Source organism: Sciurus carolinensis, unplaced genomic scaffold (assembly GCF_902686445.1).
Source record: "Sciurus carolinensis unplaced genomic scaffold, mSciCar1.2, whole genome shotgun sequence".
Taxonomy (NCBI): domain Eukaryota; kingdom Metazoa; phylum Chordata; class Mammalia; order Rodentia; family Sciuridae; genus Sciurus; species Sciurus carolinensis.
This window is the reverse complement of record NW_025920304.1, coordinates 90,241-96,256: the sequence shown is the minus strand read 5'-3', so window position 1 is coordinate 96,256 and position 6,016 is coordinate 90,241.

Here is a 6,016-nt window from a genome sequence, read left to right as displayed (position 1 = left end):
AAATGGGAAATATCTACACTGAGGGCAGCCCAGGTCTCTAGGACTGTATTCCTAGTGAGTCAGATTTTACAGAGAAGCTGGGAAAATCCTTCATGGCAGAACACATGTGGGCTCCAAACCCAGGGAGGGTGTGACATCCACTACCACTGAGCAGATGTCCAGCCAGGTGAGGGCAGAACCAAGGCATAAGTGTTCAGTCAATGTGCAGAGGCTGCCTGCACCAGGCGTGTGCCAAGGAACTGGGGTGACAGCCTTTCCTCTCTCCTATGTACTTTCTATAGAACTGACCAGACCTTAGCTACCTTTCAGAGAAATCTGAACATGATGAAATTATCATCCAGCAGCATGGAGAAAGGCTGTATCTCCTTATCATCCTCACATGGGCTTCTCTCTGATCTGGACTCTGATCATTTTTGCAGCCCATTCCAGGAGATGTGTTGCAAGGGTAGAAGCAGGGACCTCACTATTGGCAGCTAACCCTAAGACAGGTGAACCCAAAACTGAGGTCAAGGTGAGGTGGTGTCTCATGCTAGCTGGCAGTGTCCTCCAGAAAGACAACTGGGGTGTCTGAGTGTGGAGGAAGCAGATCTGCAGATGGCGTTCACAGCCCTTTGGTGTCTGCATACTCTGAGGTTACACAACATTCAATGATTGAGAAAGGAATGAAGGAAACACCTGGAACATTCCTCCAAGCTTGATCCAGGTAAACTGAACTCAGATCTTGCTCCCTGTCTTCCTGTCTTTCCCACGCCAAGTCAGTGGTTCCTCTCTGGTCTTTTGTAGAATCTGGAGACCCGTTCCACTCCTTGCTCCTTCCAATGGACTGTGAATGCCCACACTGAAGAAGCCGTGTCATGACAGGATATAGTGGGTGCTCAAGGGATTTTGTCTGCATTAAAGAATGAATGAGGACCCTTCTCCTCTGTATCTCATCCTATAATCCAAATTGCAGGGTTTTAAGAATAAGCAAATAAGAGAAAAATAAAAACCATATCAGTCTCAACATCTAAAACATCCATTTTAACACTGTGTACACTTTCTTTTCCATGAGAATTCACACTTTTCAAGTTAACCTATGAATTAAACCAATCAGGCTGCATTATTGCCTACATTTTACATTCAACATTTTTTATCAAATAATGTTCCTGACATTTTGCACAAAATTTTTAATGTTTTCCTAGTATTCATGATATGAGTGTACCACAAATACACTACTGTTTACACTTTTTCCATCACTAAACATATTGCAATAAAAATATCTGAGGCCAACACTTCACTGATATCTATAGTTATTTCCACAGGATAAATCTTAAAGTAGAAGTTAAAATACCAAGAAGGACTATCCAGACAGATTGAATGAGTAGGCTTCACCTTCACTAATGCATCTCTCACAGCAACATCAGACATTATCATCAAAATGCTTTTATTAGTAAAAGTTTATATATTCTATTTTATAAGTAAATTATTTCATTTTTATGTGCATTTTATTATTAGTCAAATTTAAAAACTATGCTTATCAAACATCATTTGTATTTCTTCTCTTTTAATCAACCTTTTAAACCTATATTTTTTCTTTCCATACTTTAATTTTAATTTAATATTTGTTAGTTTGTTGTTATTTTTCTTACTACAGAGAAGCACAAAGGACAGTGAAATTGTTCAGGATTATACCCCCAACAATACATGGACACTTCTTTTAAAAAGTACATGTATACCATTAGAAAATCCAGTATCCCTCCTTTCTAAGACTAAAACCAACCTGATCCTTTTCTCAAATCATCACTGAGAATATCATTCTTTGATTCCAGTTATGGAAACCACACACATACACACACACACACACACACACACACACACACATACACACACACACACCAGAAGTACACATACAGTTCCTTGCTTCGCTTTCACAGGTAATAACAGAAGATTAGAGATTTTCCCAGGTAATAACCACGGTTCCTACCCACATTGCCCCCAAATGCATAGTGTCCCATTCTATTGGTTCCACAGCAGTTTATCGAAAGACCTGTGGAGGATGGATTGTGTGTCTTTGTTTTGACTTTGTTATTTTAACACCATCAGAATGAAGAGTGTGTGTGTGTGTACAGGTGCGCAAGCATGTGTGCATAGAGAGACTGAGCTTGATGAGGGCAGGGATAGACTCCTAACAATGGAACTTCCACTTTAGATTTTTCTTCCTGATTTGAATTACAGGGAACACATGACCTATAAGTTGCAAACATTGTTTTGTAACCTATCCTTTGCATTGTAGTATTTTAATTGTGTGTTTTGGTGAATTCAAATGCTTCTACTTTTCTTTCTTAGTTTCTATGTGAGACCACACACTTATAAAAACTTTTGCCACAGAAATATTAGGTCAATTTTTGCACAGATATTTGCTTGTACTGGTGCAGATCCATTCTTAAACTAAAAATATTAATCTCTCTGCTAGTTCTTGTTATCCAATTGCAATGGAGGGGTCTAACATTTCTTTTTGCAAATGCTTAAGTTGTTGTGCAAAACTATTTACTTAAAATCCACCCTTTTCTTTCTGCCCTGAAATGCCATCTTTATTATGTTCTAGATTATTTATTTCTCTTTCTGAAATTTCTCCTCTGTTCTATCGATCCTTCCATCCTGGCACCAAAAGCACATTGTTTTAATCACTCCAGTATTTTAATATCTAGTAGGTCAAGTCCTCTCTCATTATTCTTATTTTTCAAAATTTCCTTGGCTTTTCTCAGCCATTTATTTTTCCAGATAAACTTTAACAACATTTGCTAAGTCCCACCCCATGTCCCCTGGGGACTGGAATTGTCTATTCATTGAATTTGTAGATGAATTAAGTGAAAGTTGATATCTGTACCACTAAATCTTCTCCTGCACTAACATTATTCTTCGTGTTCATTTAAGTCTTTTTTTCCCCCTGTCCCTTGGCAAAGTTTAATACTTTTTCATACTTTTCCAGGACATTTAGTAATTTATTCAGATGTGTTTTTTATTTCTATTGCTGTTGTAAATAGGATTTTTTGCCACTATGTTTTTAGTTGTTTTGTGTTAAAGAATGTTATTGTCTGCACAACATTATAATTTTTGCTAAAAATTATTAAATCCTAGATAAATTGTTAAAATTAGTTGATTTCTTTAATCAACTAAAGATCTTTGTGTGATAGTGTTTCCAGTTGGCTCTCTAGACAGTCACTTCAACTGCAAACAATGAGACCTTCATCTCCTTCCTTCCCCGATGAACATTTCATTTCTTTTATATTTAAAAACCTAATAAAACTTACAAAATGTCCCTTTAAAATATTTTTCATGTAAGTTCTATGTTGTGTCCATCACAACTGCAGAGGGTAGAATTGGAGAGAGGCCTGGAAGGTGGAGAGCAGGTGACCTTCACAAAGTTGTATCCATGTTAAAGAAATGTCCCATTTCTTCTGGTTGGCATCATCATGAACAAAGGTTAAATTTTGTCAGATAACTCTCTGGCTTCCCCTAGGATCTTCATGTGTGTTTCTCCTGAGTCCTACACAAGTGATAGATGCCAGTCCATATCCCCTGCCTTGAAGGAGGTGAGGTCTTGGTACATCTTTCTCAAGTTTGAAATCTAAACTCAGAAAACTGAGGGTTCATATCTCAGTTGTCCTGCAATCCCTGTGATTTCTCCAGGTCATGGGATTCTCAAAAACCAGGTAAGGTCCATATGTGCAAAATCCCTGCACACACAAGGCTCACGGTTTTGGTGTCAATCATTTTTAAATACCTCTTTCCTCTAGGTGCCATTCATAATGTATTTTGGATTCTCACATCTATTTTCATAGGTAAAATTGACTTACAGGTTTCTTTGTATGTCTTTATCAAGCCCTGATATCAAGAATCTTCCCCTTTTAGAGGGAAATGAGAGGAAGGAGGGGGCAGGGTATGAAAGACTGTGGAATGAGGCAGACATAATTACCTTATGCACATGTATGATTACATGAATGGGTGAATCTACATCGCACACAACCATAGAAACAAAAATTGGTACCCCATTTGCGTACAATGAATCAAAATATAGTCTATAAAAATAAAAACTAAAAAGAGAATCTTCTCATTTTATCAAATGAATTGAAAAGACATCTTTCTTTTCTATGCTCAGGAATTGTTTATGCAGAGTAAGTAACTATAGGTTCATACATAAACATAAAAGTTCTTGTGGAAGAATGAAAACAATAGCTTCAATGAATTCTATTTAACTCTGAAAATGGTTCAGAAATGCAGCATATGGATGGTTGAGAACTTCTTGTCCTCATTTCTTAATAAATGTGAGATTCAACTCCCTGAAAATGACCCTATGAGAGACCCACTGAGCAGTTGCTGATATGCACAAAGATAAACAGTCATGTTATTAGAATGAAGAGTAATTTATAAAGTTTCATATATGTCATTAAACAGGTTTTGGGAAATATCTGGGTCTAAAATATTTGAATAGAAAATGTGTATTAGGTTTCTAAAGTGATAACTATGCTTTGATTAAAAAAATACACCACAATATGTACAATCTGAAAAATGAGAAATTACACTCCATTTATGTATGATCTATCAAAATGTATGAATGCATTCTACTGTCATGTACAACTCACTAAAGCAAATTTTAAAAAGAAAAAAAAATACATGACCAACACAAAGACAAGAAGGGACTCAGCTGTGAGCAGACAATGCAATATTGTGTAGAAAAAGAGACCAAAGCCATGGCAAGAAACAAAAACTGAGTAGCCATAGAAAGAAAAAGTCATCATTCAGGTCCATCAGCAATAGTCAAAGCTGGGCCTTGGGGGAAATTTACCAAGCAACTGGATTCCACCAACCAGAAGGAAAAGTGTTCATTATCTTACTACTAACCCACCAACAAACCAACAGGAACCAGTCACATCCCTGTCACCCCAGTGTGGTTCAGCAGAATTCTTTTCTGTCTCAACAATGGGACAGAAGTTCTGGAGGAATCATGGTCCTTACATCATCAAGATGATTCACTCTTTTCTGTCTATTATGCACAAACCACTGCACTCCAGTGTTCTCAAAGCACAAGAGTCAAACAGATTTCATAGCTGTTTGCTTATAGGAGTTTGATCTGAGAGAGCTGCATCTCTTTCTGGGGTCCAGAAAGAAATCCCCACTGCAGAGAGTAAGTCCTGGGTTGAGCCAGGCAAGGGATCTCCATCATAGGAGACGTACTTACAGTTTAGTCATAGGGAGGACACAGGGAAACCGAGGAACATGAAAATCTTGCCCTGGTTCTCCCACTTCCTAGTACTTGGCTTGAGATCACATGATTCCAAGTAAGTCCCTAAATAAGTCAGGGTCCATAAGCTCAGCAATCAATGCATCTGCTCCTGGTGCAGGTTCTCAGGTTCAAAGAAAGCAGACAGAGACACCAAGACTCACCTCGTGTAGGAAGGGTCCTGACTCCTTTACCTCAGAGGTGATGTGGGGATTCATTGACCTTCCCGTGTCCTTGTCCACTCAAGGGGAAGAGAGGAAAGGTCCAGCATGCCCATGCTTTGATTGCCAGAGACAGTGCAGAAACCAGTGGCCCCCATGCACGCCAGAGCTGCTCCTGGCACCACCCACCACTCACAAAAGAGGTGGATGCACAGCTGGTCTGGCAAACACTCAGGGTCAACAGGAGCAGGAAGGTCCTTCTCATTTTACCACCACACTTGAAGAGTCACAGCAGAGAAGTGTCTTTAAATGGCCCCCAACTCTATGAACAGCACACATTGGCTTCCTATGCTTTAAATGACTACTCTGTATAGGATTTCTTTTTAAAATGTTGCTAATTAGAAGGACATTCAAGAGTGGCACTTAATATGTGGGAAAAGGTAGATTACAAGAGACTGAAAATCTTTGGGCAACTGTCATCTGCTGAGAGGTGCCAGCTTCAGCATGTATGTTGTGACTCCAGCCCAGTGGTTGTGACATGGGCATCCAGGCTTCTTGACATCTCCTGCTTAGTACACAGCACCCCATTCCAGCC